Genomic DNA, 24870 nt, shown 5'->3' on the forward strand with positions numbered 1-24870 from the left:
ACAGGAATTTAAACACACACACACACACACACACACACACACACACACACACACACGTTGGTCTACCTATCATTATGAGGACTTTCCATAGACATAATGACGTTTATACTGTACAAACTATAGATTCTATCCTCTAAACCTAACACAACCCCTAAACCTAACCCTCACAGAAAACCTTCTGCATTTTTACTTTTTCAATAAAACATTGTTTAGTATGATTTTTAAGCAATTTGAATTATGGGGACACTAGAAATGTCCTCATAAATCACATTTATAGCATAATACCCTTGTAATTACTAATTTGTAACTTACAAAATTGTCCTCGTAAATCACAAAAACACGCACACACACACACACACACACACACAAATGTTGACTCCTGCTTGGATATATGAGCAAAGAAATGTAATTCCTGGTTGTTTTGTTACCTGAAGAGGGACTTCTCTACGTCTGTTACTATTCTATGATACATCATTAATCATCTTTCTACTCTGTTGTAAGTTTGTGTGTGGGGAGCTTGTGTGCATGTCCATATGCATGTGTTTAATGACTCTCTGTATGTCTGTGGATGTGCCTGTTAGTTTCCCTGTCCTGTGAGTGTGTAGTGCCAGTCACTATAGCTGGATTATCCTTCCATCTATAATTAAAGTCAGCCATGGAGAACGATACAGAGCCACTGAACGATGCCATATTTTGACACACACACACACACAGCCACAATAGAAACATGATGGAATTCCTTTCTTATCTCCTTAAATGGTTTTTGAGAGGCCTGTCACTTTGGAAATTATTTCTGGAGCTGGAGATATGTAAACTGTCATGGGGTGGTGTGTATGTGAGGTCGGGGGAGGAGCTGTTTTTGAAATTACAGGTAATAGGGTCAGGGAACTTATGAGGCCCCAGTTTTACAATGCCTTTATATTGTCTTCCTTAATCTACCGAAGAGACATTGTTGTACAGTATATGTTTAAGTTGTAGTGTTTGTAATATTGGCAAATTGTGTACTTAAAAGTGGTTTTGTATATTTATATAAGAGACAGTTCCTCCAAAAATTACAATTGTCTCATAATTTACTCACCCTTCTGCCATCCCAGATGTGTATTTCTTTCTTTCTTCTGCTGAACACAAACACATATTTTTAGAATAATAGCTCTGTAGGTCCTCACAATGCTAGTGAATGGGTACCAAATTTGTGAAGCTCCATAAAGCAAATAAAGGCAGCATAAAATGAATGGTTAAGTGGTTAAATACATGTCTTCAGAAGCTAAAAGATAGTTGAGGGTAAAAAGCAGATCAATAGTTAAGTCCTTATTTATTATAAATCTCCATTTTCACTTTCACACTCTTCTTTTTTGGTGATTAGCATTCTTCGTGCACATCGCCACCTATGGGACAGGAAGGAGCATTTAGGTTAAAAATTGACTTAAATATTGATCTGGTTCTCACCCAAACCTATCATATTGCTTCTGAAGATATTGATTTAACCACTGGAGACATATGGATCACTTTTCTGCTGCCTTTATGTGCTTTGTGGAGCTTCACAAATTTGTTACCCATTCACTTGCACTGTGAAGACCTACAGAGCTTAAATATTCTTCTATAAATCTTAATTTGTGTTCAGCATATGAAAGAAAGTCATACACATCTGAGATAGCATGAGTGTGAATAAATGATGATATAATTTTCATTTTTGGCTGAACTATCCCTTTAAAAGGGGTTTGTGAAATATTTTCAACGCTTAAAATGCTATCTATATATGTGATATAATCTTATCCCAACTTAAAGGAATTTTTCAGGTTCAATACAAATATAGCTCTATCAACAGGATTTGTGGCACAATGTGGATTACCACAAAACAATTATTTTAACTTCTCCCTCCTTTTCTTTAAAAAAAAAAAGCAAAGATATGGGTTCCAGTGAGGTACGTAAACTTGGAAGTGAATGGGGCTAATTTGTAAACATTAAAATACTCTCTGTTTGAAAAGTATAGCCACAGACGTAACATTATTTAAGTGTGATAAAATAACTTTTCTAGCCTTATCTGTGTAAATTTATATCCACAACCTCGTTGTATTTTACAACCTCGTTGCCATGACAGTGTAATGGCGGAATTCCAAAAACGTCCATAAAATGTACGATTTTAACAACCGTACAGCTCAAATAATACAGAAGTTTTAACAAAAGAATTAATGTAAATGCTTTTATAAAATTATAAGTTTCACATTTCTGCCTCCTTCCAAAAAGTGGTCTAATTCATTATAAGTGTGAGCTCGATTTTTGCTTTTTTTAAAGAAAATGTGGGACGAGTCGAAATTATGTTTATGATAATCAATATATGCCACGAATGCTGTCTATTGAGCTTAACTTATTGAACCCAAATATTCCTTTAATATACAGAGAAAACTATAAATAACCCATTAATAAACAATCTATGGCAAAATATTTTTGTTTGTTTGAGCATACTGACATCATTTGCTCAACCAATTATGTGATATTAGGGTGGGGTTATCTGTTTGTTCTGTATTGTACAGATATTGTTTTTGTCAGTCAATCATTAAATTAAATCATATTCACTTTTTTATTTTTTTTTTTGGTAGGAAAGATTACTGCAACAGTTTTCAGTTGAGAAAACAACGGGAGAAAAATGTCCAATAACTCTGAATAGTGGTGCAAATCCACAATAAATGTTAACTCACCAAGGGACCAGATTTGCTTGAATATTCTACCATGTGGTCATGATAGGTCACAGTATGAGGTTACAATCTGCAATTGACATCTAGATTTATTCAGGAAAGGAAGTTATGAGAGCACAGTAATAACACATGAATCTTCGAAAGTTATTATGGAAGAGAATATTACAATGGCTTTTAACATCCAGTAATACATTTCTGCTCACCGCTTTAATAAAGGCTTTATGTTTGCACACTCATTTTTGGATGACCCTGTTGCATACTGTGAGTACAATACTTCAATAATAATCAGGGTCTATGAAATTAAACCCTCCCATGATGACAGTTTAGTGAATTTACTTTTATATTAAATCCCCCATGATTAAAATGATGAGTAGATGTGTGTTTGTGTGTGTCCTTAAAATGTTAGCAATAGTGTCTGTTTTCATTACTTGTCTCAGAATATTTACCCTCTTTTTAATCATTTTTATTCAGATGGGCCATATTCCAAGAAATGTCCTATTTGCTTATTCTATACTATTATGAATGAATATCTGTACTTGCTCATTTGGCAGGGAACTATGCGTCCGCAAATAGATTATAGCAGTTACATACTCTGTAACACATCCTTTGAGAGGCCATAGATTGTTGTCCCTAAACACAAGGGACCATAATCCTGTTCCTAATGCCAGAAGAGCCCTTTGGGGAGCAATAAATACCTATGATGCTTTTCTCTACCAAAAGGACCCTTGTATTAGAGAGTAAAACATACTTGCATAAATCCTGAGCAGACACACACATACAAACACACACTGAGTATGTGATGTGCAGTTGTATTACCATAAAAGTGTATTAATCAGAACACAGAAAGAATGTCCTAAGTCTCACCTTAGGCCCACAATTATTGTGTTGTTACATGAGCGTATTTTATAGATTACTTATTAGAGACAGTTTTGCACTGCCATTTTTCAATTGAGCTCTACCTTGATTAGTAGCTGACCATAGCAATGGACTGAATTGAATGATATATTTTCTGATTTGGACATTTTATAATCAATGTTATTGGCACAGAGCACATTATGTTATGGACTGGGCCAAACAAACTAACAGTTCAGGGAAATTATGATTTACTTGAGAGTTTAGTGGTTTTCTTCTTTGCCACTATGAATAATTGAAGATTTTAACGTTTGAAGTTTAGAGCCGTCATATGATTATTAACAGCAGTAACAGGTATTTGTTGATTTCTGATCAATGTAATGGCTTTTTATTTTTTTGCGTGAGTTGTTTGTGTTTGTATGTGTGCACACGTGTGTGTGTCCCAAAACCGGTGCAAGAACACCTGTCAGTCACTAAAATAACCATCTGAGCCTGATCAGATGTCTCACAATGCATAGCTGCATATACCACGCCCAACAGCTGCAAGAAAAATTTACATTGAACTCCTCCATGTAGTCCTGCTACTCCTCTGTCTTTTATTCAAAGATGCCTTATATTGTTAATTCAGTTATTTTCTATACGTGGTGTTTTCATTTCATACTATTTAATTTTCATGTATGCTATGGGTTATAGGCAAAGTCTGATGTGTAAAATAATTGTTGCCAATTTATGTCTTTTAACAAATCCCTTTGTATTGTTTTGGAGTGTGGTGTTCCCCTGGGATATCCCAGTATATTATCCATGGTGAGTATGTTTCCCATGATGTTGGCTGTGTGGTCACTTTCCATGTTAACAGTCTTCTGACCATGATGTGCTTGTTACTGGACATCCTTAGGGTCCATTTGCCAGCTAACCTTCAACACCCAGGAGACCTTCAGCTGGTGCTGCTCCTGATACAGTTTTGTACAGACTTGTTTTTATGACATAATATACACTGAGCCTCTGTAGGAATGTTCAATCTCAATGTGATCTGTGATCCATTGTGTTGTACACTATATGAAATTGATATACAATTAAACATTTATACCTAAACATGAAAGTTAAATGTAAACATGAATTTGTCTATGAACAGAAGTACTTGTGCCAGCAAGTGAGGTGTATTGTCCAACAGCTATCCTGTTGAACATGAAAATGTGTTTTGATAATTTTGTGTCAACTTGGCCTGCCAGTTGAGTTAATTAAAGGCTTGCGCCACTTTTGTGTGCAGCAAAAGTGCAAAAACCTTCATCTTATTCGCTAAACAACCATACTGGTTTTACTGGATATGATCCAGTGTAACAAGGCACTAAATGTAAGTAGTGCTTGGCCATGAGTATTTACATGTCAAAAAAAGTTAGTACTATTTGTCTGGTGCAATTACAGTAACATTGTTCTAATACCACCCACGTTACATAAAGAAAAAAAGTAAATTTTATTAAAAAGAGATTTTGTGTACATTTTATTGATTATGGCTGCAGTAGTTGATTAAATAATGATCAAAACATAGAGAAGAGTGTTATAACTGTGCATATATCTAGATTTGCTGTGCAGTTGTGTGCACACTCAGCTTTTTAAAGAGCTGAGTCATGTGCAGAGGTGGCAAAGCATGGGTTGATCAGAGTTCATCAAAGGGTAAATTATATCATGTTTTGTAGAGAAAAATGGTGCTCCTGCAGAAGTATTATAACATGCAAGACCTGCTGTTGAATAACTACAGGTACAAATAAAAACTCAATGTCCTTCAGCTAGAGAGAAGATTATTTCCAACTTGTACAGTTTCACACCCCCTCACCTTCCACAAATCTTCTTTCTTTGTGTAACTGTTGGTTGGTTTCCCAGCAGTATGTGTTGTGTGGCTGTTATTTGATTTAGAGCTCCATTTCTACAGATGTAACCTGTGCAAAGAAATGGAAGTAGGTCTGATATGACAGCACTTGTAAATAAATGAGAGAAGAAAAAAAGCATTCATATTTATTGGATCATTTGATACCTGAATGGTTTGTGTGCCGCCCCTCTCAGCAGCCTCGCTGTCTATATAAGATACATGAGTTACTACCGTAGAGAAAATGTCAATTTTAATATGCATGAATCTGTTGTAAACCAAGATCTACATTATAAATAGTGAGATCAATATGGCTTTTTAATGAACGAGTGAATATGTTTTAAGTAATCAATAAATCACAGGGTATAGAAAGTGGATCACAATAACTATCATTTATCACTCACTCTAACAATATACTATGAGCAGCATAAATGCAAATATTATTATTGTAGGTTATTCTTTCTAATTTTTGAAATACGCCTATACAGTTAAGTAAGTTAGGTGCTCTGCATTTACGCAATGTTCTGTTTGCAAAGATACCACATATCATTATTCAATGGTTAAAACTGTTGCTAAGCCTGTGACTTGAGGAGAATTTGAACTGCATCTGGGAGAAACAGCACAGCGGTTTTGTTCGCACTTGCCTTTACTGACTTTTTCGCAGTTTATTATCATGCAGTAGATTGTGACTGTATATCATCATGAAATCAGAGACCCTCCCCTCAAATTTAGGTAATGGGTGTTTGCTGTCCTTTTCTGCATATCGTTGCGCCATTTTGTGGTCCGTTCTTCATAACGCGGTGGCTCATTTTTGCTCATCTTGGCCCATTTGCCACATTTCATAGCCGACCCATCGGCCTGCTCGGTTCTACCGATGGCCATTCCGACCCTGATAGGCCCCAAAGTGCGTCGGCCCAACGGTAAAATGCCCGGTATGCCAGATTACCAGTCCAGCCCTGACTAAGGTCTTAATAACTACTATTTAGTTTCTACTCCTGGTCGGGGGCTTCCGTAAATATTTAGTTTATACATAGGGTTACCTTCTACCTAAATTTAATGATGCAATGCTCAAATATTTAGTAGTGTGTAAATTGTGACTTAGTGCCCATTTATGCCACAACTAGGCTAAGTTGTAACATATAATAATAATAATAATTCCTTGCATTTGTATAGCACTTTTCTAGGCACTCAAAGCGCTTTACATAGAATAGGGGGAATCTCCTCAACCACCACCAGTGTGCAGCATCCACCTGGATGATGCGACGGCAGCCATAGTGCACCAGAACGCCCACCACACACCAGCTATTGGTGGAGAGGAGAGAGTATAGTTATGTAGCCAATTCAGGGATGGAGATTAATACGATGCAATGGTAGATAGGGGCCAATGGGGGGTATTTGGCCAGGACACTGGGGTTACACCTCTACTCTTTACGAGAAGTGTCCTGGGATTTTTAATGACCACAGAGAGTCAGGACCTCGGTTTAACAACTCATCTGAAGGATAGTGCCTTTTTTACAGTATAGTGTCCCCGTCACTATACTGGGGCATTAGGACCCACACAGACCGTAGGGTGAGCACCCCCTGCTGGCCTCCCTAATACCACTTCCAGCAGCAACCTTGGTTTTCCCCAGGAGGTCTCCCATCCAGGTACTGGCCAGGCTCAACCCTGCTTAGCTTTAGTGGGCAACCAGGAAAGAGATGCAGGGTGATATGGCTGCCGAAAATATATGTATATATGTATAGCTGGTGCAACTGGCACCAGGTGTAAACAGAGGTGTGTCTCTTCTGACCACATGTGATCGGATCACCTGAAACGCATCTTAATACCAGGTGTAAACAGGGTCTTTGATGTTTTCAGTCTCTTTACTGAAATTGTCTAGGACTCCAGTCAGACACAGACTATATCTGATTTAGACGAAAGGCCTGTAAGACAATGCCTTAGTAGAACGGATTCACCAATGGTACACTACCTCTTTTTGTCAGGGTGTGTTAGTTGCCTGCAGAGGACGTTTGAATGTCTTGAGGTGGTCCTGCATTTAGTGTAAACAGATTTGCATGGTTAACGCATCAGTCTGATCGAGGTCAATAGTTAGAAATGTTCTCACACACACACACACACACACACACACACACACACACACACCCAGACATATACAGTATGTTCAGAGCCAACTCTTGCTCTTAAATAAGTTACTAAGCAGAGCATAAAACTCCTCCCCCAGTGGCTAAACACCTACAGTATACTGTACACAAACGCAATAAAACAACATCACTAGTCAGTTCATCAATTTACAAAACACTATTCCTAATCTTATTCCACTATATTTTTAACATCATGAATGTTATCCCTGTTTTTTTAACCTTACTGCTCACATACCTGCACAGAGGGTCCTCTGATATGATTTCAGTGTGACTAATCTGCTGCATGACTCCCTCATATTTATTGCTTTGAAAATGGCACCTTCTTACCAGATTAATGAAGATGGATGGAAAACCAGCCACTCACTATCTTCCTGAATAGTAAATTAACCCATGAATTAAAGAGGTGTGTGTGTGTGTGTGTGTGTGTGTGTGTGTGTGTGTGTGTGTGTGTTACTGCTCGCTTCATGTTTAAAGAGGAGCTACACTGTTAAAGCTGAAGTGTGTAATTTTTTAAATGTTAAAATACTTTCTCCTATCCCATCTTAATATTCAGACTATAAGTAAGCCATTTATCAGTTGATTTCCCTGAAAAGTGTTTGGTGCTTTCAAAACATCAAATCAACTTTTATTTGAGCATCCTGACCAACCTGGCATAGCAACATCGACTCAGCCAATCGTGAGAGTTTGAAGCAGGAGTGTTCGAGAAACCTGTTTGTATCATTATTTAGTACCGTAATTTCCGGACTATAAGCCGCAAATTTTTTCCCACGCTTTGAACCTTGCGGCTTATACAATGACGCGGCTAATATATGGATTTTTCCCGCTTTCAAATTTTCTAAAAAAATTTTAAAAAACATTCTGTGACGTGCTCAGTTTTTTGGCGGCGTGAAGCTTTCATTAGACCAATGAAATTGCAGAACAGGTTAAGGTCAAAACAACTTTTTTTGTTTACTGTTTAGATTAAATCGAGCGCGCTCAAACTTCCCATCATTCTGATTACGGTAGTAATTTTGTCACCCTCACCATGGCAAAGACATGGAGAAATGCATATGATGCAGCTTTCAAGCTGAAGGCGATTGATCTGGCTGCTGCACGGGAGCTTGGTCTTAATGAGTCGATGATAAGACGTTGGAAACAGCAGCGTGATGAATTGACTCAGTGCAAAAAGACAACTAAATCTGAGGCTATTCAACTCCGACACTTTATTGGTAGGCTACTGTTTACTGCAAATGTTTTATTACAAGCCGTGTGTGGCAGCGGGGGCGTGGTCAAGCGCCCGTCCGGGAGAGAAAAGCTGTAAGGGCGCTTACACCTGCGCTAAATTATGTCTAACACCGGTGTCTAATTTCAAGTGCCCTGCTTCACGTGTCCTTCTTGGGAAAACTGTCACACGGGCACCAGTGTGACAGTTTTCAGCAGGGCACTTGACGTTCCAGGTAAGGCTTTTAATGGCCACAGCAATGTTTACAATCAATTTTATAAAGTTTCTCAATTCTTCTATGCGCCAACACTAGACTGACGTGTGTCACTTTCTCAGCTCTGTGGCTGCTGCCTTTTTATGCCGCTCTCCCCATGCTTACTGAAATTAGACACCGGTGTTAGACATAATTTAGCTCAGGTGTAAGCGCCCTTACCGCTTTTCTCTCCCGGACGGGCGCTTGACCACGCCCCCGCTGCCACACCGTGTTTCGTTAAAGCCTATTTATTTTTGTTACAAGCCGTGTTTCGTTAAAGCCTGAGTAAAGTTCATTTGTTTCAATGTACCGGTAGGCACCTGCGGCTTATATACAGGTGCGGCTTATTTATGTTCAAAATAATATTTTATTTAAAAATCAGTGGGTGCGGCTTATATTCAGGTGCGCTCAATAGTCCGGAAATTACGGTAATCATTATTTTTGAAATTCCATTTAGTGATGGTAGTAGCTCAGAAATGACACTTCACCTGTAAAATTGTGACTTATGGCAATTTGTCTTGTGCTGCTCAGCTGCTAAGCTCAGGAGGTTAGATAACTGTGTGTAGGAGAGCTTCATTTACAGATAACATGTCAAGCCAAGCCTTTGTTTCCTTTTAATGAAATAGTTTTCTGTGTGGAATCAAGCAAGACATTGTTTGTGTGTGCATGCGTGTGTGTGTGTGTGTGTGTGCGTGCGTGCACATCTGCACAGTACAGTATTTTGCAATTAATTTGCCATAATTAATTTAATTTTCATCTAAGTTTTTCCAAAAAGCTTTTCTATTATACAACAAACTGACAGCAAAATGTTAAAAGCTTTTGATTTATTTCTAATAGTGTCCTCATCTACATTGCTGGCATGCAGCATTACAGATGGAAAGTGAGAGAGAGAAATAAGGAAGAATGGTGAAGTTATTGTTCTCTTTCACAGAGAGGTGGGGGAAGTGAAGCACATTGCACAGGGTCTTTTCCAAATTTCTCTCTCCTGTGGATATTTGTTCACGTTGGCTGTTGAGATTCAGGCTGCTTGCCAGGTGGTCTCTAACCTGCTGCCTGCCAGTTTTCAGTACATCCACTGACTCAAGACAAACTTCTTTTTCTAAACTCTATCCCTGATATTTTAACCAGAGGAAATGCATCAGTGACTGCTTGTTTAAGGCCCACTGTGGCTATAATTGAATAACAGTTTGCTAATCTAAATTAACTGCTTAATAATTAGTTCATTCATTTTAGTGGTCTGCTTTTATTTGAAATAAATCAAACTGTGGTTGGCTTTATGGGATTCCTAAAAACTAGCCATGTTTTTTTTTTTTTTTTTTTTTTTTAACACATTTCAACAGCTAAGTGAAATGAGTTTCTTCTAAAGTCAGACATCCCAAGTCCCCTGTAAAGCACCCCCACTCCCCAATGTTTTAGGTCACTATTTATTCAACACAGTTTAATCCAAAGCAAATAACAATATGCCTACCACATACCACTCACATGGTTTGCTCATTGAGTGATTAGATTATTATCAAGAAAATATGTATTTGCAGTACAGTACATACCTCAATTCCCCTGTTCAACATTTGAGTGTCTCTCACTACCTCCTGTTCATTTCATTTTTCCACCTCCTCTTCATTTTTCCTTCTTCTGAGGCATCTCACCTGGCTCTAACACCTCTCTCCTCTCATCCTTTTCTTGAATTGTAATGGTTTTAAAGAAAATGCCATGACAGCAACAGGATCGGTGACTCAAGATTGAGAGATCTTAATTTTTCATTTCAATCCTGTAATTTATTTTTGTAATAATTAGGCCGATAATTTAAAGGAATATTCCGGGTTCAATACAAGTTAAACTCAATTGACTTCATTTGTGGCGTAATGTTGATTACCACCAAATGTTTTATTTTTTTCCCCCTTTTTCTCCCCAATTTGGAATGCCCAATTCTCAATGCACTCTAAATCCTCGTGGTGGCATAGTGACTCTCAGTTGCTTCTGCTTCTGAGACGTCAATCTGAATATCTTATCACTTGGCTTGTTGAGCACATTACCGCGGAGACATGAGGAGGCTTCACGCCATCCACCGTGGTATCCATGCACAACACACCATTCGCCCCACAGAGAGTGAACCACATTATAGCGACCATGAGGAGGTTACTCCATGTGACTCTACCCAACCTAGCAACCGGGGCAATTTGGTTGCTTAGGAGACCTGGCTGGAATCACTCAGCATGCCCTGGGATTCTAACTCGCGAACTCCAGGGGTTGGAGTTAGCGTCTTTACTGACTGAGCTACCCAGGCCCCAATTACCACAAAAATGTATTTTGGCTTGCCCCTTCTACTTCTAAGCAAATATCATAGTTACAGTGAGGAACTTACAATAGAAGTGAATGGGGTGAATCCATAAACATTAAAATACTCACTATTTTTAAAGTATAGCCACATGACATAATCAATATGCATGTTTACATGATTTTAGTGTGACAAAATTGCTTACTAACCTTTTCTGTGTAAAGTTATAGGGATATGCATAGGGATGCATAATATATCGGTGGTCAATATGTTATTGGCCGATAACATGGAAAATCTAAGTATTTTTTATCTTGCCGATAAATATTGTTGATATTTCCACCAATAATTTGTTATGGTTTATTTGCTTGCAGCTGAGAATCTCTGACAGCCTGCAGCGTCTTTCCTTCAGGCAAAGACATGGGCAGCTTCAAGCGACAGTGTACGAGCATGTTTGTGTGAGTGAGTGCAGGTTGGAGCCAAGCTGATGTCACACTGTGTGGATTATTTCAACATCTCTGCACCTTGTTACATTGTTTTGGGTCTGGTTTTAAGTCGGGATCATCTGCTGTGAGTAATGACATGCCATTTTCTGTTTATGTTTCATGAGGCAATAAAAGAAAATGCAACAAAAACAATGTATGTATGCATTAAACATAAACAGAATGTGGGAAATTGCACATAGCTACTTGCAGCATAGCATTGCGACTGAAACAAGCCCCAAAACAACCTAACACGGTACATAGATCTGGAAAAGTGTTTAACAGAGTGACTTGAAATGGCTAAAAACACTAGTTTGTGAGTGAAACAAATGTGCTTGTTGTATTTTATGAGTTGAGACTTTTATAGCATTATAATTTATGACTATTCAATCTCTATAATGTTGTCTAATCCCATTATGATTGTGGTGTTCACATTTCATCAGTTATACATTGGAACTGTCACAGATGATTGCTGTATTAAGTGTCTGTGAAACATACAAACCACCACTGCACACACACAGTCTGGCTGTTATCATAAATATATCACCATGTATACAGAGTTTAGGGTTTGTATTGCATGTTTTGTTATAATGTCTGTTACATGCTGTTTAGCAACTCATTTTGTTTTAATGCATTATTACAGCTGTTTGAAGTTCATTATTCTCTTTGTTATTATTATTATTATTCTCATCAGGATTATCGTAAACACTCATATAAATGGGCAACATACAATTTATGCAAGTATATTGTCATTTATTTCTCATTCAGATCAGCATACATTTGTTTTATAGGCACATTTCTGGTTCATGTTACATCAGCCAAACCTTAAATAGCAGCAAGTCCAAATTCCAAGCTTTTAAATTACACATATTTATCATGCTTTTTCCAAGCATGAATTAGCTAGCAGTTCCAGATTAAAGGATTAAAAAGTAAAACTATTTTTAAAAATATTGCTTATTGGTATCGGTTTCGGCCACAATGAGCTGTGAATTATCAGTTATCATCTCGGACCAGGAATTCCATATCGGTGTATTCCTAGTCATATCAGAATTTACAACTTAGTTGCCACAATGATGTAATATCAACAAACCCTAAAATGACTGTAAAAATTACAATTTCTAAAATTCTAAGCTTCACATTTCTGCCTTTAAACCCTTCAAAAGTTGGCCCAATTCACTTCCATTGTAAGTGCCTCATTGCAACGTCGATTTTTGCTTTTTTTTAAGATATAAAAGATACATTTTGAAATAAATATTTGTTTATAATGACTGTTAAACTGTATGTTTGTCCATTGTCCATGACAACCAATGTCCTACACTATGCTATTTTTCATCTCTCTTCTTACGTAATCAAATCATTTAAACTAAAATCAATATTTCATGGTCAATGTTTTATTTTTTGGGTCAGTAGCTGAAATGTCAGGCAGTCATTCTCCCAAAATAAACCCCTTCATAATGCTACTAACCTCATCGGCTCCAACCTGCGTTTGGAGCGTTTATTTAGCTGTAATTACTGGCTGACTGTACATTATCCATTACATGTTGTAACCTTAGTAACTCTCTCTGTCTTTGGTATTCTCGGTCTATATTTAAACTGTTCGGCAGCCTTCGGCAGTTTGATGCTGTCCTGATGACAGGTGTTATGTATGGTCAGGCTGAACTATGCTATTGAGATTTGATGTGGTATGCTAATGCAGTGTTTCCCACAGGACTTTGTGAGATTGTGGTGGGTGGACCTGGGACCCTCTAGGGGAGTTCGGGGGCATGCTCCCCCATGAGAAAATTTTGTACATTTTAAAGTTTAATGCATCATCCTGGTGCACTATGAGAGCAAAATTAAGAGGCTAGATCTATGAAGAACTTTGTGCTCTTTTAAACAATGTTGTGCTCTAGTAGTAATTTAATCATAAATGGTGATGATACAGTAAAAAAGTCACACCCACAAAGCATGGTAAACGATGTTTATGAGTTTAATGCAATTCAAAAATTGTCAAAACACAAAATCAACTAGGGCATACATTTGAGCCAGGGCTCAACATTAAGCATTGTCATGTGCTTTCCCAACATAATAGTGTAATTATGCATTCAACTAAATTCTTTGTGACAGAAATGTAAACTGCACTGGGTAGGGTAGGATATTATTGCCATATGATAAATATTTTATGTTACATATGGCGGTCAAATAAAGAAAAGACTCCATCGTCATCATTTACAGCAGGGGTGCTAATGTTTCTATGGAATGAGATCTACCATATACAATAAAGGCTATACATAATCAAAATACAAAACTTTCAGTAGTCGGTAGTAAGATTTGTCGATTCTCAATACCAGCTTCCAAACCACAACAAATAATAACACTAACTAATATGTTAATTATAGAAGAATGGTCATTCTTAGTGGTAATAAGTAATTATTCAAGACTAGTAAACAAACAGTAATAAAATAACAATAAAAACCGCAATGAATAGAAATAGATGAAAAATAATAGAATAAAAAAAATACAAATTAAGAAAATTCAGTACTTTTTTAACAGCTTTAAATGTTTAACAGCAGAAGCTAACAATTATTCAAGTAAACATTCAGAATGAAATGCAATATAAAACTAATACTGGTCTTCACTGTATGATTATAATACATAGAAAATATAATACATTCAAAGCTCCTAAAGTTAATCAGTCAAGAGCAATGAGTGTTTTCTTGTTTGATTATTATAATGACACACTACACTAGACAGCAGCAGGTCTTTTAGCTTACATTTACACTTACAAGTCCGACATTTTAATACAAATCCGCTTTTTCACTGCTGTTTACTTTCACTTTAGACATCAAGCTCTTTGTTTACATGAATACCTCACCAATACCATTTTGGCAGATTTTTGAAATGTATTTGACCATTCAGATGCACATTGCCACAAGCATTTTCGGAACACACGTGCATGTTCAGCACACACAAATACGCCACCTGTCAATCTAACAGGGCGAAGCTGTTACTAGATCGCTTGCGAATTATATACAATTACACATTCACTCTGGATTATTTTGAACTGCAGAATAAGAATATGAACTTTCCAATAAGTGACACAGGCCTAGGTTATCACAAATATAGCCTGTTATTTTTTTTGTTATTGATGTTTTAATCAGTCTGATTAACCAGTCAGGCAAGTAAATTCTCTTTCACTTGCCCCTTCAAATATCCACAAGCGTTAATGTCGAGCACTGTGAGTCATCAAATGACTGACTGGGAGTAAAAGATGCTTTGTTGAAGCAATGGAGCAGAACACAACGTTAGAAATCTTTTATGCTATTATGAGAAGTGTAAAAATATTTTCGGTTCATTATGAAACTGTGGTGGGTCAAATAGATTTAATTAGGTTACTAATGGGAAACAGTGTAATGAGATGTATTCTGACACTGATTGCTGGTTACATACTCATTGCATTGGGTCTGGCTCATACAGGATTGAAGACCTTTTGAGTTGTCTTTACTGTTTGATGCACAAGCAATTGGCAGCTCATTAGCTGCTGAAGGGCAGGTAAATGCACACACATATGCAATTTTATCTAAGACACTGCTGTGTATTGGACATATAAAACATTTGCTTTGTCTCTGGGGAGTTGTGTGTAGACAGATTAGTGTAAATAAATTCTGCTCAGATATCCAACTGGTATACTCGTACAGCGGTATAGTGTGTACAGCTGCATAAATTTAAACAATCAATTTTGTGGCCTGAACAACCTTTCCCATTTAGAATATCCCAAATAAGATCCTGTAATGAGCATTCAGAATGAGATAGGGAACATACTCAGCATAAGCAGCATATTACATTATCATTTTGACTTTGAATCCTAGTTGTAATGTGGCATGCACAAATTGATCTGCTGTGCATGGACAACTCTCTAGCAGACGGCATGCAAATAGTATGCTCTTAACTCAAGGATTAAGGCATACTCATAATTAGGATTTAACGGTGGCATAGAATCTTCTTATCCTGTGCAATACCTCATTCAAGATATGTTTCATATTCAGAATATTATTTTGCTCTAACATAATGATTTTTTACCGTACAAACTAGATTTTCTATCCCCTAACCTTCACCTACCTGTAAATCTAACCCTCATAGAATCCTATTGGCATTTTTACATAAAAATATGAGGGTGTCCTCATAAACCACAATTACAGCATAATACCCTCGTAATTAATAGTGTGTAACCTAAATAAACAAATTTCGTCCTCATAAACCAGAAAAACCAACTCCAACACACACACACACACACACACACACAAGTACAAATACACTAAGTTAGGTACACTGTACACATGACAGCATTTTCAACTGCACAAATGGATCACCAGCAAAACACCTGTAGAAATGGGCAAGAAGACAATTTTTTGAAAATACCATAAAATCTCAATACATTCAAATGTAGTCACTAGGGTACAGTGATGTGTTGAAATCCCAATTTGATTTAACCTTACGCAGAAATATGGACAGACATTGTTTACTCTAAATTAGGTATCAGTCAGTCAAGCTTCACAAATCAGTCAAGCTTCACTTTCACATTCTTCTTCTTGTGATTTTGGTGATTCACACTCTTCATGCATACGCTCCCCTGCTGGGCAGGGAGAAGAATTTCTAGGATTAAATATTGATCTTTTTCTAACCTACTTCTATCATATCGCTTCTGAGGACATGGATATAACCACTAGAGTCATATGGATTCACCTGCATTGTGAGGACGTACAGAGCTGAGATATTCTTCTAAAAATCTTATTTGTTTTCTGCAGAAGAAAGAAAGTCATACACATCTAGGATGGCATGAAGGTGCGTAAATTATGAGAGAATTTTAATTTTGGGGTGAAATACTTTTTAAGAAATGCGAGGATTGGTATTTCAGCGCAGTATATTTTAATACTAATACTATGTTTATTAGACAGATTAGTGTAAATCTGTGTGAATTGTTTAATTTACTGTTAATGTATTACTGGTAATAAAATCTTGCATAGAAGATACAGATTCGATTTCATTAAAACTTAACTTTGTAGTATCGTGGGATATTTCTGTCAAAATAATATCACGCTGTGATATTCAGTTAATAACATACTTCTACACATGGTGAATGTACCTCATACTCTCCCAAAGAGAACTGATGTTAGTGACAATGTAGATGATACAGGAATACAGGGCTGATAGGAATGTCATAAAATATCGATAAATTGATTATTGATTGGCATATTATTTTCTCAATACGTTTTTGAGTCATCAATATACAAAAATAAAGCATCATTTAAATTAGATGCCCAATTTTTGTGCTTTCCAATTCACTGTGATTTGGCCATCCGTTTAATGTAGTCTGGCATAATAGCTTTTGAGACCACAAGGGGGTGGGTGATATGCCATTTACTAAAGTTAGTCGCGGGTAGGACAAGGCACAGTTATCCCACACAGGATGCATCAATGCGGCAGGTGGCAGTCCAAACTATGTTGTGGATCTTGTTATCATACATACAAAAGTCATGAAGGTTTTTGTACACTAATGTTGAGGAGTTTGCAGGTTAGTGTATGTAACTGGTTTGCAATATTTATTATGCAAGTTGCACTCCGTAGTGCTGCAGAACTTTAGGAGCCTCTGTAGTTGTAGCTGGGTGTCGCCGACAGACGATGAGTGGCAGCGGTGTGCGTACCTTTATAGAAAATAATTGTTTCATTTTAGAATGCTCAATTTCGTCCGCCAGACACGTCCTGTATGCAAGTCCCTTTAAGTTACCCTGCCACTCACACTTTATTTAAAAATGCTGATATAACGATAATCATCTGGAAAATTGTCTAATTATCAATGCATGAAAAAGTCTTCAATCCCAAGCCTACCAGCTGATTAACAATACTTGTGATCATGTACTTTAACACACTATCACAGTGTATGCAGTAGACGTACTGTTCATTCATAGAGATATGCTCCATCCATTACAAGGAGTGAAGTGATGGATACGCATCTGTGTTTTTTTATTCTGTGTTGCTGAAAGGGCGTGATATGCAGCATGCAAGCGACAGTGCACTCTCTAGTGATGGATGACTGTATTCAGTCTTTTCACAATCTGCTGGCATGATTACTGAACGCATTTGTGCTGAAATTGATTAATCAAGGATATGTAAGCTTAATAGATCAAATAATTAATGACGAATAATCAATATTGATTAATCATTAACATCTCTACTGTAATTTGATACTAATTCATTAGCAAAGAGGACGTTTCAGAAAGGTGAAGAGGGCAGTTAAAAAAAAGGCTTATATGAGACATGACCACATCTCAGAAAGACAAATTCCATTTAAATAATTCATTAAATTTCCCCTCTCTTCTTTCATTAAAACGCCACATGCTCGTCAATACTGGGTCTTATTTCGGAGGACATTGCTGAATGAATGAGACTGTATGGAGGTCTTGTCTTTGTTAGTGAATAGCTTCTCTCAGCAGAAAGTCTGGCAAGCTATGGTGCTGATGTTAGCAGCAGTATGTTGGTCTCTTTGTGCAGTGTCTGTGTTGTGTATAGCCCATGTGTGTTGTGTCTACGAGGGTGTGTGAGCCACGTTTTTGTAGATTGGGAATGGCTAGTCAGCAGCAATTGAATGTGAACTGCTTTCAAAAGCTCTTTTTTTGTGCTGCCTATTTAGTACAGGAAGTGTTTGAACATTTCCAATCCCGGTGCCGAACAATCCCATTCTCTCAGGTGAAATTTATATCCTATTGCCCAAACATTGTTGCTTACTATTGCAACACTACAATACTGAATATGCTGGAAACCTTAATTGTCAAATTAGAGCAAGAATCTCATGCATTAAACCCTACAGAATTAAACGGAACCCACAATTACCACTTTTGTTCGGATTTTCATATGTTTCATGTATATCCTAGGCTCTGACCTTATTTTATGATGATACCTATACTGTATAAAATGTTGAGATTGCAGTACAAAAATGTGGCTATAGGACATATTGTTGGCGTTTAAGAGTTAGGGAATATGTATATCGTGTATAGTCTTAGATCACTGTTTTATCACAGTGATTTCATGTGTATTATAAAATGGTCCTGGATACTCATTGGTCTGTAGAGTGTCCCATCCATTCTAAAAAAGCACAACATAGTAACAGTTATGATGCTAAAAACCTTTTATTTATCTCCTCTGAATATCACTGTGCAATATCCGTAGAGAGCTACTATTAACCTTTGCCTACATATCAGGGACCATAGGAATAGTTCACCCAAAAATTATAATTATCTCATTATTTACTCACCCTAATGCATTTTCAAACTCGTACGACATTCTTTCTTCGGTGGAACACAAATAAAGATATTTTGATCAGACCCTAATCAGACTAATCAAGCCCTCGAGAGAGGACTGCCGACCACAAGCGTGGAGGGGCTCCTGGCCGACCGCCTGGAGTGGGAGAACCACTGCCAGGGGCGGGGGAGACCCCTACCGTCCACCAAAAACGTGGCGGGGTGTTCCGTCCACATGGTGCCGGAGGACTGCCTCCGATCCATGCAGGGTGGTGCGGCTGTTGTCCACTAAAAGGTGGAGGAGTAGCCGAGGACGAAGCTATTGCGTATCAGAGAACCGGTGAGTAATTTGTTTTTTCTCTCTCCTCTCTCTCGCTGTCGCTCCGTGTTGGCCTTTCCCTCTCTTTTTAAATGTTATTATTGTTGTTGTGTTTCCCTCCCCTTGTCCCCTCCCAGATCCAGAAAAGTGGGGATGACCTGCCAGCAAATGGGTCTCCCCGGCCTGAAAGAACGAGGGAGGAATGTGTCAGGGCGGAGGGTGGGGCCGGGCAGTGATGCTACACACCCGGCCACTAATCAGGTTGATCAAGCCAGAGAGGGATAAAGGCGACCAGAGGTGGCAGTGTTTGTCTTTATTTTAATTTAACCATTAAATATTATTTATATTGTTAAGCTGGTTCTCGCCTCCTTTCTCAGCTTTTATCCTTTGTTATACTGGTGCCAAAATCTGGGAAGGAGGAGGGATGCGCCGTAATAGAGTTTTTGCCACTACCATCCACCCCAACGGAGCAGCCGTGGCTATCCACTGGGGGACGGAGGAGCACGGCCGTCTGAGTTGGAGGAACGGCCGCCAACCGCAAGCGGAGAGGGGCTCCAGCCCGACAGCCTGGAGCGGGAGAACCGCTGCCAGGGTTGGGGGAGACTCCTACCATCCACCGAAAACGTAGCGGCTAATCAAGTTTTTTGGATTAGCTTTATGTTGTCTTACTGTATGTCCTTCTTGGAGTTTGAAAGTTTTGGACCCCACTGACTTGTATGTATGCATTGTATGAATATATTCAAATCATATTTCCAACAATATATTTTCGTTTGTGTTCCGCAGAAGAAAGTCATAATTTATAAACAACATTAAAATCTCCAAGTAACTGAGAATTACATTTTGAATTTTGGTATTTTTATTTGGTTTCTGGGTCTTGGTAATCTTTTATAGAAACTCTGAGTCACCTCCTCTGGGTCAGCTGACATGCCAAAGTTAATCATGACTGAGTTTACTGATTTGTGGTGGTCAGGTTTGGTGGTTGCTGGGGCATTCATGACTGCATATGTGATCAGCCATGTGTGCTCAGGGTATGTTTACTCATATGCTCATATGTTTGTGTGTTCAGAATTCCCTGCTCAGCATTGTGAGATGGCCATTAATCTCCCTTTGGGTTTAATGACCCACTCACCCAATTTCACTCAGTCTTAGTGCAAGTATCTTTGAAAAATAAAGAATCTGTTGTTAATATTCTAAAAATAAAATAATAATTAAAAAACTGCTGTTTTTAGGGCAAAGCATTTTAGATTATCAAGATTTGGAACAAAAACATAGAGTCTTATTTGTTTATTTCTTCTCCACTGTGTACAGAAGAGGGTAAATTAAATGTTTTTGGCCAAGGGGACAAAATAAATTGTCATTTTTAGTAAGATGTCTTTTGGCACAGTCTGGTCATATAAAATTACTTTTAGTGAACATTACCGCAGAAACGGTCCCTCTGGAGTAGCCTAGGGTTAAGGAGAACAGAGATGTGTGTCTGATTAGAATGTACTCTTTCTCTAAACTGTGAAGTGATGTCATAAAGTGTCACACTGTGAGGTCATCCAGGTTAACTGATTCCCTGACAGGAAAGAATGATGCTAGTGATTTTGTGCCAAAAAACCTCAACCTAGGCTGTCATAAAACAGCATCAAATTTAATGGATGATGAGGGGTGAGGGTACAGCAAGACCCCTTTTTATTTATTTGTATTATTTGTCTTGAGTTTGCCTGCCCTCTCCTTCTCTATCTTCCCCTCAGTCCGATTAATTAGTGGTTTATTGGTGAGGGTTGTTTATACAGCTTCTGTTTAATTGTTGAAATGGGAGAATGTACCACACCATATACACATTCTCATTTAAGGGAAACATTATGTGTATACAAGCATGCTGAACAGCAGTGAAATGGCCACAACCTTTTGAAATTTAAACAGCTGTAGATTAAAATCTCATTATCATTCCTCTGTCCTTCCCCATGACTTCCCCTACTGTCTGCCAGATTAGCCACAATACTCTGATGTGACTTCCCTCTAATAGAGGGCAGCAGCGAGTTTTCTCACTTTCCCACAAGTCATCACTCATCGTCTTTTGTGCTTTTTTTTCTTATCAGGGATGCACAGTGGTGTTGTGCCATTGTGAACAGCTCGAGACACTTTTCAGTGTCTGTGAATCACTTTGACAGTTGTGAAATTCATCCATACCTCTCAACCCTTAATATCATCCATCCCGTTATAAAGAAAGAAGCTAAAGATTACTATGGTAATAATGTATCTAACACCCAGACAGTGCATAAAAGGCACAGTGGTGATACTTCATGTTTCACTTCTTGTGGGGATTAAACCAGCACAGTGCTGAGCTTTACTCACTATGTCATACTTCCATAAAAGCAAGTTGCCTAACTGGGAATCGAATCCAAGCCAAATATGTAAGAGTGTCTACTCCTGAACTCTGGGCCAAAAGGTACATGGAGAGACTTTATGGTGATTTGTTGGTCAGCGTAGCTAGAAGTTTTTGTATTCACATAGGGATGGGAGATATGCAAAATATATTTTCACGATTTTTTAATGATAAAATATTGCGAAATCCAATTAGCATCCGGCATAAAACCTGTGCCAAATCAAATATGCGGATCACAGATGGTCCACTGTGGCAACCCCTAACAGCATCAACACCCACCCCCCACTGAATATTTGTGCTTTTTTGATTTGCTTTAAAAATGTAATTAATTTATTGAAACATGAAAAAGGTGCTGTAAGTGACTTTTTTCATGGAAAGGTATGCAATAAATATTACTACTCCCTGAAAGATATTAATGAAATAATTGTCATGAGATATCTGACCGGTCTCTGTTATAGATACAGTAGACTCAGGCCATGGCAATGACGTCTTCTGCCTGTCAATCATTTTGAACTTTCTCATAGTGTTGTACTGTAGATGCAGTGAATTGTTGAGGCTTACTGCCATTATTATGCCATGTTGCTCATAACAGTTGTCAGTTGAGGGTGCTATTTTGCTGCTTAACAACGATTTTTGCTTGTGTCGGTCTCAATTAAGCTAATTTAGTATCTTTGAAATGTGCAGGGTTTTGGAAAAAGGGTGCGTGACTAATCTTGGGGAAATTGTAGAATGGCAAAAATTGCTTACAGCACCTTTAAACAAATTGAGAAAAGAAATTTCAATAACGCATTGATCAACAAATGTTGATATTATTACAAAATTAATAATAATAAAAAATATTTACCATCTCCAATGGCCGCATTTGACATCATGCAATAATCTGTCTATGACAACAGGTGTAAAATTATTAATAACCCACAAATTAAGAACTAAAGACAAATATAAATGTTAAGATAATAAAAAATTCACTTTTGTTCCCAAAATAATGTTGCCAAATGTGTGTTCTATCAAATTTGTTGTGGTTAATGTGGTCTTGTATTATTTTATGATTTAATCACTTTCGTCTGTTTTGCTTTAACACAAAGAAATAGAGTTGTGTTCACAATGTGCTCCGTGGAAATAAAACAAACTAAACTCACCTCCTGAGATTGTTGGAGGCTATTTGCAGTATTCTCATAGATGCCGCAATTCTTGCAAACTGTATTCAGACAATGAAACAGAGAAAAAAAGAGTGATAACTCTTAACATGCACGTGTTCCACAAGACAGGCTCACGGTGCATGCCTCTGAACAAACAGAAACAGGCATTTATGGTTTTCTTTTGTTTGTTCTTAGAAATAAAATAGTGTTCTTTTTCAAGCATGTGTCTTTGTGTCTTACAGCACGTCTTGTCATGTGTCACTTCGAGATGTCTTACAAGCCACCCACCAATGTTGCGGGTAGATTAACAAAATTACCCACACATGAAATATGCAAACTGGATTCAGCTTCGTCACATTTGGTGGGTGGCGGGTGCTAATTTCACACCCTAGGCTACTGTTTAATATATATGGCGACTTCCCAGATCAATGGTTTTCCATTTCCTGATATTGTTGATCATCGTCTGTCAATGAGTGTTGCAATCAGCATCGGATATTTGTAAGATATCATCGATATATGATTACATCGTCCTATCCCTCAGCCCTATATTCACATACTTGTGTAGAGCATGTTTCAGAGTGTCATTTGCAATCTAATCAGCATCAGTCTCATCTGCCTCAAACCACCTTAACCATTGCAAGGAGCTCATCATAGTGAATTTTTATCATCCACTAGCAATTCTCTCAGCAATACAATCTTCCCATTCAGGCATCTAATAGACTGCAATAATGACCCTCATGTTCATTTAGCTTTGATCATTTATAAAGGGTTGTAGGTTTCAAGATGCATGAATGTGGAAAATGACTCATGAAGATGCCAGCCATGTATGAATCTCTGTGGGATCCGACCGACAGATGCTGAATTAGTCATGGAATGGATATGATGCAGTTTGCTGATGTATTTTTTTCCCCATGAATGAGTGTGTGTGTGATTCTCTCAGTAACTACCGACTGTTTGGGATCATGCTTGAATTAACATGAGTTAACGTTCAGACATTGGGTCTCTCTCAAACACTCAACAACCAACAAAAGTAACAACCATCTAGGTCTTGGAATAAAGTGGATTCATAACTCACAGCAATGTCACAGTTGTAAAAACTGTTGTAAACAGTTACAGTGATGCCACAACATCCTTAGTGTTATGTATGACCTTGTCTTGTTTTTCCATTGCCCCTTTGTTTTCCATTTTTGTCACTTTTGTTATTCCATAGTTTTCACTTTTGTCCCTTCTGTAGCTCCACAGTCTTGTTAGCCCTCGTGTTCACTGTTCATTGTTTTCACCTGCCCTCGTTAGTTTCCCATTGGTTTCTGTTTATCACCTTGTCATGTTATTTTGAGTTCTCTTTGTTCATTGGCCCTTTTGTCTCATGTTCATGTATTTATACCCTGTCTGTTTGTTCAGTCACTGTCGATCGTTGAATGTTAGTGAATGTTTATGAAAGTTGTTAAGCCTGCTCTGTGTTCCCTTCCCGAGTTCTCTGTTCATGTTTATTTCCCCATTGTGGGTTTTCCTTTGTGTTAGTTTATGTTAATAAAGTTGCTGCATTTGGATCCTCAACCTTCGTCTGCCTTCGCTGTCTGCACGCGTAACAGAACGAACGACCAACACTATGGATCCAGCGGTTCAACGGGCTAACTTTCTCCTACTCAGCCTAAGACAAGAAGACCGTCTGATTGAAGAACACATTAGCATCTTCCTCAAGCTGGCAAGTGTCTCGGACTTCCCGGACTCAGCCCTGGTGGCCTTCTTCAGGGGTAATTTGAACGCTTCCTTGAAGGAGCGGTTGCCACAGGACATGCGAGGCTGGACTCTCTGCGACTTCCTTGAGGAGACCTTACTGGTGTGCGGCTCACCACTCACTGTGGGCGTTGCTGAGGAGGACCCTACCTCACCACCCACAGTGGAGACCCTTCAGCCATTCCTGGTTCTCCCAGTCACACCAGCCCCACCTGTCAGCGAGCAAACCCCCCCGCCAGTCACTTCCCCAGAACCCACACGGTCAACCTCGTCT

At 38.2% G+C, this 24870-nt stretch overlaps 1 protein-coding gene across 3 annotated transcripts in view; it reads left to right on the forward strand.

Moving 5' to 3' along the window:
* The window catches only part of LOC127622129 (SAM and SH3 domain-containing protein 1-like), a 364650-nt gene that overhangs the window by 146301 nt on the left and 193479 nt on the right, over positions 1-24870 (forward strand). The window lies entirely within an intron of this gene.

The sequence above is a fragment of the Xyrauchen texanus genome, chromosome 28 (genome assembly GCF_025860055.1).
Source record: "Xyrauchen texanus isolate HMW12.3.18 chromosome 28, RBS_HiC_50CHRs, whole genome shotgun sequence".
NCBI classification, from domain to species: Eukaryota; Metazoa; Chordata; class Actinopteri; order Cypriniformes; family Catostomidae; genus Xyrauchen; species Xyrauchen texanus.